Source organism: Pistacia vera, unplaced genomic scaffold (assembly GCF_008641045.1).
Source record: "Pistacia vera cultivar Batoury unplaced genomic scaffold, PisVer_v2 Contig137, whole genome shotgun sequence".
Lineage (NCBI taxonomy): Eukaryota > Viridiplantae > Streptophyta > Magnoliopsida > Sapindales > Anacardiaceae > Pistacia > Pistacia vera.
The window spans coordinates 908274-921917 of record NW_022195434.1 but is presented as its reverse complement, the minus strand read 5'-3'; the positions used below and the strand labels follow the sequence as shown (position 1 = coordinate 921917).

At 38.5% G+C, this 13644-nt stretch overlaps 1 non-coding gene across 1 annotated transcript; it reads right to left on the bottom strand.

Moving 5' to 3' along the window:
- Positions 1-13158: 13158 nt before the first annotated feature.
- Positions 13159-13265, bottom strand: LOC116122761. Its single transcript, XR_004126956.1, has one exon. It is a non-coding gene; the product is annotated as a small nucleolar RNA R71 (small nucleolar RNA).
- Between the last annotated feature and the right edge of the window lie 379 nt (positions 13266-13644).

The following is a 13644-nucleotide window of genomic DNA, read 5'->3' as shown; positions in this document are numbered from 1 at the left end:
GAATGTACATCGAGAAGAGGAGAAGGCAGGGACACGCAGGCCCTATTAAATAAATAATACAAACCATACATACCCAAATATTTTAAAACATTCACCCTTAGGTCTAAGGCTCATGTACCGGGACACCATGCAATATACAAACATGTACAAGCATACATTTCAAAAACAATCACATTTCTGAAATTATGGGTTAATTACAATTACCCCCTGACAATTTACAGATTTCGTTTGGTCAAAAAGTTTTGAAACTATGCTTTACCCCCGCACACTGGAAGTGCGCTCGCTGCAGCGATGAGTTAGATCGCCGCGGAGTGTGCATTGGTTGGTACAGCGCACGTCCGAAGGACGATCGCCGCGCATGGCGAGGAGTGTTTTCATACAGCACTCGCAAAGGACGATCGCCGCGGCGATGAGTTATATCGCCGCGCGGCGACGACGTCGCTGCGGCGATGGGTATATCGCCGCGGCGAGCGTACACAGATCTGTAGCTCCGGATCTGTTCATACAGCAACCAAAAACACTCTACCGGATTTTGCAATCAATCAAACACATGATCTCAACAAAAATCCATCATGCATTAAACCAAACCAGCAGACATCAACAAATTAAAATTTAATCGATTATCAGTTTCCTAAAAAAATATTTCAAGACAGATTTACACAGATTCAATATGGCAACATATTTCATCAAATACATGTTATCAAACCATACACATAAAAATTGTAAATTCAGTACCCTAGGCTCTGATACCACTGTTAGTAAACGGTCCGTATAGCAGCGGAAAAAAAAAATAATATACAGGATCGTTTACATGAGCCAAGATCAAGGGTATGATTTTACAATTTATATTAAATAAAATCTGCATAAATATACAAAAATGAGTTAAGAGAACAAACGCACGTGAAGGCTCTCCAAATTTGTCGTCGAACGTTTTGTTGCACGACACATGTGTAGGTGAGCGAACCTGCGTAGTCCACACGAAGACAATCTTAAAAGAACAAAGAGGGATTGCTAGATCCTCTTTGGCTTCAAGATTAAGAAGAAAAACAAAAATCAATTGAATTGATTTTTAGGCTCTTGGTGTTACTGCCGTGGGAGAGGCAAAAATTGGGGTGCTATGTTTTTGTTTTTCAAAGAGAGAAAAACCTTAATTAAAAAATCACACACTTTCCTTTTATACTAAAAACAATTGCCCTAATCCCATACGGAATAGGCTTGGGCTCCAACCCAAACGCACCATGTTGCCAACACTCCCAATTTGATTTTTTTTAATTTCCATCATTATCTCAATTAAAATCAATTAATATAATATATATAATATATATTATATATATATATAATATTAACATTAACAATAATGATAGAATATTTAAATATGTGTGAACACATATGTAACGTAATTTCACTATTTAATTTTTCTAACAAATTAAATAAAGGCTACGACCTCAGCAATTTAATGCACTGTGAAATTACCAAATACCCTTTTGCCTTAAAAGACGAAAACGCCCCTTCTTTCTTCTTACATCTTTAAATTGTCTTCTATGTGTGTGACCCTTAGGTCCTCATTCATATCGGCAGTGTACAGTATTGCGATTAACACCAATTAATCAGCCATATACAACTCACTTAGATACACGCAGAGGCCCCCACCGATAGCACCCTTCGGATTCAGCAAAGTAGCTACCTGTCAACGATATGGTTACCGTGCAATTCGATCCTTCATCATACGTTACTCAACGAGACGAAGGCATAGAAATAGTGTCAACCTTCGGTTACTCTCGATTTATTTATTCAGTTTCTGACCAATGACCCGTATATAAAACTGGATAGAGCAACAACTCAATCCCACTGTGGCCACAGTTTTAGTGTCATTGCCCTATACTGAATCGCGCGTGAGATAACTTTCTCCCGTACCCGGGAGTGATGAATCCTTGTCAATCCACCATAGTCTTGATACACTCCTGATGCAGCCAATCCCACCGTATTGACAACTCTGAAAAGAACTGCGTTAGGTAGTGTCAAACTACACCAATCGGTGCACAGGCACTCGGTGATTCTCAAGTCTAAGGATCACATGCACACCATTCGTTAGAGGGATTTGTTCCATAGACACTGGGGTTACCATCCATATGGATCCTCTGGTGGGTCAGTCTAGTGAACATGCTATGGGGTAATCGCCTACAACAAACACCCATGTGTTGCACCGGTTGTCACCAAACACCTTGACAAGTGAGATCAGTCAATGCCTTTCGACAGGGTCGTTAACACTATGATAGCCTTACGTATTATCTGTGCCCTTAGTCAGAATAATACTGGGGCTACGGACGTGTTCTAGACATGGCCACCATATGTGCTTAGGGTTCTCACACTCAAGATTTGAAACACTTGATACCCTCGTCACGGCCTCGAAATTCTCAAAAATTAACTAAGGGCTATAAAACATAATTTAAATCATGTACCTCCATGTTGGGCGTTACACACTTTGTGAAATAATTAATAGAATTCATTTTCATTCGCGAAGCAAAAACTCCAGCCCCCTTCTCTCCCACATCGGATTGTCTTTTTACTTCAAACAAAATTTGCTTGATTTTGTTCTTGGTTCTTAAGGCTGAAGAGGATCTACCAAATCCCTCTTTAGTTCCCTAGGGTTATCTTCATGTGGACTATATTGGTTCGATCCTACTCTTGGGTCAGTAGCGAAACCCGTTCAGAGGAAAGTTGGAGGAGCCTCCAAACGTGCGTATGATTTCTTAACTCTAGACTGAATTTTAGCATATTCTTACTTAATGTATAAACTATAAATTTTTGCCCTGATCTTGGTTCTAACGAACGATCCATGTTATAAATAATTTTTATTTTCTGCTGCCATGACTTGATTATTTCCTAACAGTGGTATCAGAGCCTAGGGTACCATATTTTACAGTTTTTGATAGAGTAGATGCCCTAGAGCCAATCAATTATTGTAGATTGACTCTTTGTAATAATGTTCATTTATTCTATATAGCGTAAATCATTATTATTGCAATATGTATTGATATATGTCCTTAGAATGGTAGAACCATGATGAGGGTATCAAGTGTTTCAAATCTTGATAGTGAGAACCCTATGAGCACATATGGTGGCCATTCTAGAAACGTCCGTAGGCCTAGTATTATTCTAAAGTAAGGGCATAGATAATACGGTGCTATCATAGTGTTGAACGACCTTGTCGAAAAGCAGTGACTGATCTCACTTGTCAAGGTTGTTTGGTGACAACCTGGAGCAACACATGGGTGCTTATTGTAAGCAAGTTCACTAGACTGACCCACCAGAGGATTCCATATGGATGGTAACCCTAGTGTCTATGGGATAAATCCTCTAATGAATGGTGGTGCATGTGATCCTTAGACTTGAGATCACCAGAGCGCCTTGTGCACCGATTAGTGTAGTTTGACACTAGCTTAACGCAGTTATATTCAAAGCTATCAATACGGTAGTGATTGGGTGCATCAAGGAGTGTATCAAGACTATGGTGGATTGACAGAGGATTCATCACTCTCGGGTACAGGAGAAGTTATCTCATGGCACAATTCAGTAAATGACAATGACACTAAAACTGTGGCCACATTGGGATTGAGTTATTGCTCGATCCAGTTTATAATTCAGGTCATTGGTCTAGTAACTGAATACATAATATCGAGAGTAATTGATGTTGACACTCTTTATATGCCTCGGTGTCATCGAGATAACGTATGATGAAATGATTGGATTGTATGGTAACTTATCCCGTTAACATCTTGGGTTATTAACACAAGATGTGTTTCTCATAGTTGATTGATATGTAGGGACTACAGCAGTGTAGATTTTTGGCCGAGGGAAAGGTGGACCTACCAGTTGAAAAATGAAGCAAGTCGTGCTGCATTTGCTATAGGATCTTATCGTCTGATTTTGCTGATGGGCTTGTTTCTTAGAACTCATGGATTATTATGATTTTTCTTCAGTTTCTAGAAATTATATAACTGTGTCCACTTAGGACAAATAAGAGTATTACTTTACTAATAGATTATTGTCCTTGAACGTAAATAATATTCTTTATGGAACTATTTCATAATAATATGCTCTTAAGATAGACAATAAAGATAATCTCAAAAATAACAACTATGCCAACTGTGGTAAGTTGAGTGAACTAGAAGGAATGTGGGATAGTATTAAAAACTAGCATCTCCATGTACACCCCAAAATAATGGTGTATCTAAAAGAGGAGATTAGGACCCAACTTGATATGGTTAGATCCTTGATGAGTTTCTATGATTTTCCCACATAATTCTAGGGTTGTACCGTAGAGACTGCGACTCACGTACCAAACCGTGTGCCATCAAGGTCTGTAGATAAGACTCTATATGATCAATGGAGTGGGCGAAAGCCCAACTTGTCTTATCTAAGGATTTGGGTTTGCGACGCTTATGTCAAGAAATTGACTTCAAACAAGCTAGGCCTGAAATCCTGTATATTCGTGGGGTATCCTGAGGAGTCCGAAGGATACTATTTCTACTACCCAGAAGAGCAAAAAATCTTTGTTGCTCATTTTGGTGTCTTCCTAGAAAAGGAATTTTCTAAGAAGTACTAGTAGGAGAAAAGTAGAACTCAATGAAGTTCTAGAAACACAAATAATACTAGACGAAGGACGGGATGATGTGCCACAGGAAGTGATTGAACATCAGAGGAGGTTACACACAACTTGTGGATCAAAGTGAACTCCCTCAAATAGCAAATGAGCTACATAGATTTGGGAGAGTACGCCATGAGCCCGAGAGATATGGTTATCTTGTGACTCAACATGGTGACGTACTAGTCTACTAAGACGATGAACCCAAAACCTACGAAGACGCTATATCGAATCCAGATTCTGTTAAATGGCTTGAAGCCATGAAATCTGAGATGGACTCCATGTACTAGAACCAAGTATGGTCTTTGGTGGAACCACCTGAAGGGGTAAAACCTTTGAGATGAAGCCTGCCATCATTCAAATGATACAACATTCGGTGCAATTTGGAGGTTTACAAAGTGACGATCCTAATTTGCATATTGCAAATTTCTTGGAGCCCTGCGACACTTTCAAACACAATGGAGTATCAAATGACACAATTAGGCTTGGGCTTTTCCCATTTTCTTTAAGGGATAAAGCTAAGGCTTGGTTGATTTCACAACCACCTGGAAGCATTACCACGTGGGATATGTTGGTTCAAGCTTTCCTCACAAAGTACTTCCCGCCTGTTAAATTTGCCAAGATGAGAAGTGACATCACTAATTTTTTTCAGCAAGATATGGAGTCACTTCATAAAGCTTAAGAGAGTTATAAAGATATGGTTGCAAGTGCAAACATTCTACAACAAGTTGCTTCCTAACACTCATGATACATTATGCTGCAAGTGAGTGATCTTTGAACAATAAAACACCAGAAGAAGCCTATAAATTTATTGAGATGATGGCTTGCAAAAATTACATGAGACCTTTGGAAAGGAATGTTTCGAGGAGAGTAGCGGGGGTGCATGAAGTCAATGGCTACACCATAGTAGCCACTCAACTTTCAACCATCCAAAAAAAATTAGGTGTTGCTCTAACAGTTTATGCTATTGAAACTCATTCTCTAACATGTGAATTTTGTGTAGGAAATCATTTGTCTATAGATTGCCGAGTAGAAAGTCTGTTTGCTCAACCCAAACAAGTGCATTATCTCACCAATTTTCAAAGGGGGCAAGGGAATCCATACTCAAGCACATATACTCCAGCATGGCAAAATCATCCAAATTTCTCGTGGAGGAATAATAATGATCATGAGTCACCTCTTGGTTTTCAAGCTCAAGAGACAGATGCAAATTTGGAGAACGTGCTTACAAAATTTATGGAGGAGTCGGGCAAGAGATTTGACATGAACGAAGCTCAGCTCCAAAAATATGAAGTACTCTTGAAAAATCAATCTACATCCANATCGCGTAAATCATTATTATTGCAATATGTATTGATATATGTCCTTAGAATGGTAGAACCGTGACGAGGGTATCAAGTGTTTCAAATCTTGATAGTGAGAACCCTATGAGCACATATGGTGGCCATTCTAGAAACGTCCGTAGGTCTAGTATTATTCTGAAGTAAGGGCATAGATAATACGGTGCTATCATAGTGTTGAACGGCCTTGTAGAAAGGCAGTGACTAATCTCACTTGTTGTTTGGTGACAACCTGGTGCAACACATGGGTGCTTGTTGTAAGTAAGTTCACTAGACTGACCCACCAGAGGATTCCATATGGATGGTAACCCTAGTGTCTATAGGATAAATCCTCTAATGAATGGTGGTGCATGTGATCCTTAGACTTGAAATCACCAGAGTGCCTTGTGCACCGATTAGTGTAGTTTGACACTAGCCTAACGCAGTTCTATTTAGAGCTGTCAATGCGGTAGTGATTGGCTGCATCAAGGAGTGTATCAAGACTATGGTGGATTGACAGAGGATTCATCACTCCCAGGTACAGGAGAAGTTATCTCATGGCGCAATTCAGTAAATGGCAATGACACTAAAACTGTGGCTACATTGGGATTGAGTTATTGCTCGATCCAGTTTATAATTCAGGTCATTGGTCTAGTAACTGAATACATAATATCGAGAGTAACTGAGGTTGACACTCTTTCTATGCCTCGGTCTCATCGAGATAATGTATGATGAAATGATTGGATTGTATGATAACAATATCGTTGACAGGTAGCTACTTCACTGAATCCGAATCTATCGGGTGGCCATGATGCCTTGCCAGGGGCCAATCTTGGTTTGTGTGTAGTGAGACGATTAATTGGTGTTAATCGCGATACTACACACTGCTAGTATGATAAGGAGCCTATGGGTCACACACATAGAAGATAATTTAAGAACCTGTTTAAAAGAATAGTGTTTTGGTCATTTTAGGCGAAAAGGGTATTTTGGTAATTTCTCAATGCAATTAAATTTGCTGAGGTCGTAGCATTTATTTAATTTATTAATAAAATTAAATAAGTGAAATTATATTTAAATATGTGTTGCATATATTTAAATGAATCATTGTTATTGTTAAATGTTAATATATGAAATATATATTAATTGAGTTTAATTGAAATAACAATAATGATAAAATAACATGAGCCTTAGACCTATGGTGAATGTTTTAAATTTTTGGGTATGTATGGTTGTAATTTATTAAATAGAGCCTGCGTGTCTTGCCTTTCTCCCTTTCTCGATGTACATTCTCTTCTCATCTTATTCCCCTCGAATGTAAATCGAGGTTTCTAAATTTATTGATGTAATGAATTTTTTATAATTATTCTCACTATAAATTTAGAATGATGTTTTTGTAATGTACTTGAAGACGGATCAAGGAAGAGACAATCATACTTGAAGACTGAAGATTTTATTACATGACTCCTAGGTGACCTACCGATTCTTCTAGGCTCGAGGAAATCGGTTTTAGTTGGGCCATGTACTGGCACGTTTTAATATTTTGTTTAGAATGCATGCTAAGGTTGAATGTTCAATAACATGCCAAACAATGTCATTCTAACAAAGATAATAATCTGGTGAGACATTAAATGATAAACCCTCAATTAAAGTATATTAAGTCACATACTCCTTCCATCACCATTATTTAAATCAAACCACTGTTCGTCAAAACCTTGTTCGCCAAAGCGAAGGGTACACTTCTACCAGTGGAAGGTTAAAATTCATTGGAGTTTTCCTTAATGGTGATGGGTCGACTTAAAATGACGGTTTTGCTTGTTTGCCAAAGTGAAGGTTGATAAATGCGTCATAGGCATAGTAGAGAAGTACACATACTGTGTGTACGTGATGGCATATAGTGTCCACTCTACTGATACTGAGAATCACACTTGAGGACAATGGTTGGGGCCATTGGATTGTGTGATTGGCTTGTTGGCTTCGTCACATTTGAGGTTGATAGTAGGAGCTATCAACTGGTGAGGATTAAGTTTTTTGACCAACCTAATCAACCCATTTTGGCTTGTTCGCCAAAGCGAAGGTTCGAAATGGGCTAAATAGGATCTCAGTCCACTAGGAAAGCCAACGGGCTTTCCCAAGTTAATAGGGAGGGCTATTGACTTCAGGAAAATAGTGGGAGCGATTGTTTAATAAAAGGCCTTATTAAACAAATAATAATAAACATTGTAATAACGATTATTTATTCTGCACTTGTAGATTCACTTAAAATTGAGCAAAATGATCCCAACATCACTACGACAAATCATCGAACTAGGAGAGAAGTGGAATGGTGGGAACTTCGTTGACGGGTATAAAAGTATAAGCGATATACTTCAGTCAAGCGATAGATTATACACCATTGAGCAAGCTCTGGTGATAGTTCTATCCATGAGACTGGGTATGTATATGTGAAGCATACACATGATGCAAAAGTAGAAATGATAAGATACATTGTGCTTGCATCAATGACACCATTACTGCGACAGTAGTGCCAAAAAATGGACTTAGCCTATATTCTTCATTTTCTTCAAAGGAATGAGAAGCATATGGTGTCTCGGTCTCTATTCAGATGCAAGATGGAAGAGGGTACCAAAATTGGTGATCATATACTAAAATTGACCGAGTATATGAACAGGCTTGAGATTTTGGGATGTGGACTTAATGAGGGTTTAGTGATAGACCTCATATTACAGTCTTTACCAAGTTCTTATTCTCAGTTTGTCTATGACTTCATTAAGGATGATAAGAAGAACACCCTTTCTGAGCTTCTAGATATGTTGAAGGCTATTAAGTTCGGCATGAAAATGTCAGAAATGTTGACGTTGGTTGAAGCTAGCTCAAGTGAGATGGCAAGGGCTCAGAAGTCATTGGAAAGAACTATTGCAGAAAGGAAAGGCGTTTGTCCTCACTATGGGAATCCCAGCCATTGGAGGAAACATTACAAGGCCTTCCTAGCAAGAAGGAAGAAGAATGTTACTTCTTTGTCAGGTACGTTTTTTATATGAACTTATCCTGTTAACATCTTGGGTTATTAACATAAGATGTGGTTCTCACATTTGATTGATATATAGGGACTACGGCGGTGTAGATTTTTGGCCGAGGGAAAGGTGGACCTACCAGTTGAAAAATGAAGCAAGTCGTGCTGCATTTGCTGTAGGATCTTATCGTCTGATTTTGCTGATGGGCTTGTTTCTTAGAACTCGTGGATTATTATGATTTTTCTTCAATTTCTAGAAATTATATTTCTGTGTCCACTTAGGACAAATAAGAGTATTACTTTACTAATGGATTATTGTCCTTGAACGTAAATAATATTCTTTATGGAACTATTTCATAATAATATGTTCTTAAGATAGACAGTAAGGATAATCTCAAAAATAACAACTATGCCAACTGTGGTAAGTTGAGTGAACCAGAAGGAATGTGGGATAGTATTAAAAACTTGCATCTCCATGTACACCCCGAAATAATGGTGTATCTGAAAGAGGAGATTAGGACCTAACTTGATATGGTTAGATACTTGATGAGTTTCTATGATTTTCCCACATAATTCTAGGGTTGTGTCCTAGAGACTACGACTCATGTACCAAACCGTGTGCCATCAAGGTCTATAGATAAGACTCCATATGATCAATGGAGTGGGCAAAAGCCCAACTTGTCTTATCTAAGGATTTGGGTTTGCGACACTTATGTCAAGAAATTGACTTCGAACAAGCTGGGCCCGAAATCCTATATATTCGTGGGGTATCCTGAGGAGGCCGAATGATACTATTTCTACTACCCAGAAGAGTAAAAAATCTCTGTTGCTCATTTTGGTGTCTTCCTAGAAAAGGAATTTTTCTAAGAAGTACTAGTGGGAGAAAAGTAGAACTCGATGAAGTTCTAGAACCACAAATAATACTAGACGAAGGACGGGATGATGTGCCACAGGAAGTGGTTGAACTTCAGAGGAGGTTACTCCACAACTTGTGGATCAAAGTGAACTACCTCAAATAGCACAGGAGCTACATAGATCTGGGAGAGTACGCCATAAGCCTAAGAGATATGGTTATCTCGTGACTCAACATGGTGACATACTAGTCTACCAAGATGATGAACCCAAAACCTATGAAGACGCTATATCGGATCCAGATTCCGTTAAATGGCTTGAAGCCATGAAATCTAAGATGGACTCCATGTACTAGAACCAAGTATGGTCTTTGGTGGAACCACCTGAAGGGGTAAAACCCATAGGGTGTAAATGGGTCTTCAAGAAGAAGACTGACATGGATGGCAAGGTGCATACTTATAAGGCACGACTGGTTGCCAAAGGTTTCAAACAAATTCATGGAATTGACTATGAAGAAACCTTTTCGTCGGTTTCCATGATTAAATCCATCCAGATTATGCTTGAAATTACTGCATACCATGACTATGGGATTTGGCAAATGGATGTCAAAACATCTTTTCTGAACGGAAACCTTGAAAAGGATGTGTATATGACACAATCCAATGGTTTCGTTCTTGATGGGCAAGTTGATAGGGTATACAAGTTGCAGAGATCCATATATGGACTCAAGCAAGCTTCTAGAAGCTGGAACATTCATTTTGATGAGGCCGTAAAAGAATTTGGTTTTATCAAGAATGAAGATGAGCCCTGTGTTTACAAGAAAGTGAGTAGGACCGTAGTGGCATTCCTAGTATTGTATGTCGATGACATACTTCTGATCGGGAATGATATACCAAACTTACAGTTGGTAAAGACTTGGTTATCCAAGTGCTTCTCTATGAAGGACTTAGGGGAAGCAGCCTACATCCTTGGAATAAAGATCTATCGTGATAGATCGCGTAGGTTGCTTGGCCTAAGTCAGAGCGCATATATTGACAAAGTATTGAAAAGATTAAGTATGGAAGAATCCGATGCCACATGGTGTTTATCTCTCTAAGGAAATGTGTCCGAGAACACAAGATGAGAGAGATAGGATAAAGAGGATCTCATATATATCAACAATTGGATCCATCATGTATGCCATGCTTTGTACTCGGATTGATGTCTCATGTTCTTTGAGCACTTGTAGATATCAATCGGATCCAGGTGAGCGTCACTGGATGGTTGTCAAGAATATTCTTAAGTACCTATAGAGGACTAAGGATATGTTATTGGTTTATGGAGGGGAAGATGAGCTCACTGTTGATAATCCGAGGATTATACTAGTTTATTTAAGTTTTTAGGCCGGATTTCAGATACTTCTTAGTTATTTTTGCCTGAATTGCTACTTAATTCCTTACATTTTATGTTTCAGGTTAAAAGTGAAATTTTGAGCGAATAAAGGCAGATTTGTAGTTTTTAGACTCAGAAGCAAGCGGAGGGCAATTCTATAATTTCATAATTCTTCAGGAAGCTTCGCCGTGGCAAAGGTTGTTCTTCGCTGCGGTGAAATGGGCCAGTCACACACCAGATTCAACTCCTTCGTCACCGCAACAAGATTCCTTCTTCGCCTCGGCGAAGTCTGCATTCTCCAGTTTTTGTAAAACGCACAGTTTCATTTTTAGGCTAAGTTTTAAGATTTTGGGCGAGGTATAAAAGAAATACTTAGTCTTTTTTGTTGAGGGTGTTCGTGGAGAGATAGACAGAGTTTTGACATTTTCTTAGATTTACTTTTGAGTGATTTTGGATTAAACAAAGTGTGAAGATTCGAGGTGAAACCAGTGGATTCGTCAATTGGGGAGATTCTTTTCCTTTTCTCTTGTGTCCATGAAGTTGAACTTGGAATTTTTCGTTTCTTTTAATTGTTTTATTGATTTAGCCATGAACTAACCTATTTTGGGTTAGCGTTTTGATGTAGTTCGGATTCTAATGGGTTAGAGAGTTGATGATTATTAATTTCATATGATTTTGCTTTGATTGTGTGATTATTCTGTATTCATTGTTTTTATGTGATGAACATGATGAGATTGAGAGATAATTCATGTTAAGCTTCTTGGGTAATCACCATTGTATTATTGAATGCTAGAGATAGATTTAAGAGCCAATGAAATCAATCTAGGATTCTTGTGCTTAATGAGCTTAGATTTATTAACTTTCAATTTGTTAGGTGCGGAAGGTTAATAGGGAAGAGTAGGAAAACATAACCTGAGAAGGTATGTTGGACACCTTGGAGAGTTCGATTTACAATCAATGCATGTGACTATGATTTTAGTTTAATTCTTTCGGTTTAACCCATAGAGTCCGAATGAAGTCAAAACCCTACCCATTAGTTTGAATTGATTTTATCCCCTTTTAAATCTTGCTTTCATAGTTTAATTTAATTTTAGTAAAATTTGCTTTTAGTTATAGTTTGAATTGCTCCTTTGAATCCAAAAGAATTCGATTGCTTCAACTTGAAAACGGTAGAAAACTTAGTGCTTAGAAACAATCCTCGTGGGAACAATAATCACTCATCACTTTATTACTTGTGCGATTAGTATACTTGCTACATTTGCATGTTATAGGAAACACGCATCAAGTTTTTGGCACTGTTGCTGGGGATTGATTTTTGTGTTAACATTGAAATTTTCTTGAGTTAGCTAGAATGGAGTTTTATTTTGTTTTAATTGTTTATTAGTTAATTTTTGTTGTTCTTTTCTGTTAGCTAGTGGTCTCACGTTTTCTCTTGTTCTGTGTAGTTTATGTGAAGAGCGAGACGTCAGCCAGTGGTTCCTGTTGATCTTGAGATTGAGAGAACCGCCAGACGACGTAATAGAGAGAGAAGAGAAAGACAAGATATAGTGGTTGAATAAGAAGAAATAGTTGTTGAAATGGCAGAACCAGAAAACAGGATACTAAGGGAATTCTCAATTCCCACAGTTAATGGCAGTGGGTTGAGTATTACTAGGCCTACGGTGCAAGCCAACAACTTTGAGATTAAGCCGGTAATCATTCAAATGATCCAGCAGTCAGTAAGGTTTAATGGTGATTTGAAAGAGGATCCGAATCAGCATATTATAAACTTCTTGGAAATTTGTGACACCTTCAAGTCGAACGGAGTGTTAGATGACGCCATTAGGTTGAGGTTATTCCCATTCTCATTGGTGGATAAAGCTAAGGGGTGGTTAATGGCATTACCATCGGGAACTATCACAACATGGAATGATCTAGCACAGAAGTTCCTGACCAAGTTCTTACATCAAGCAAAATCAGCAAAACTGAGAAATGATATCACATCATTTCTTCAAGATGAATTTGAGTCATTGTATGAGGCTTGGGAGAGGTACAAGGAATTAATGAGGAAATGTCCACATCATGGGTTGCCAGTTTGGCTTCAAGTCTTAACATTCTACAATGGGCTGATGAGTAACGTGCAAACCATGGTGGATGCAGCGTCGGGAGGAGCTTTGCAGAATAAGACACCAGATGAGGCTTATGAGTTACTTGAGGTTTTGGCAAGCAACAACTATCAAAGACCAAATGAGAGAACAATATCAAGAAAATCTACAGGTCTTCATGAAGTTGATGCCTTCACATCGATCTCAGCCCAACTCACGGCACGTGAGAAAAGTTGGAAAGTATGCAGGTAAATTCTATTCAAGCACCTCAACTAACTTGTGATTTTTGTGCAGGGAACCATGTGAGCAGCGAGTGTCAAGTGGGGAACACATTTGCTTCGTCATCTTCATCATTAGAGCAAG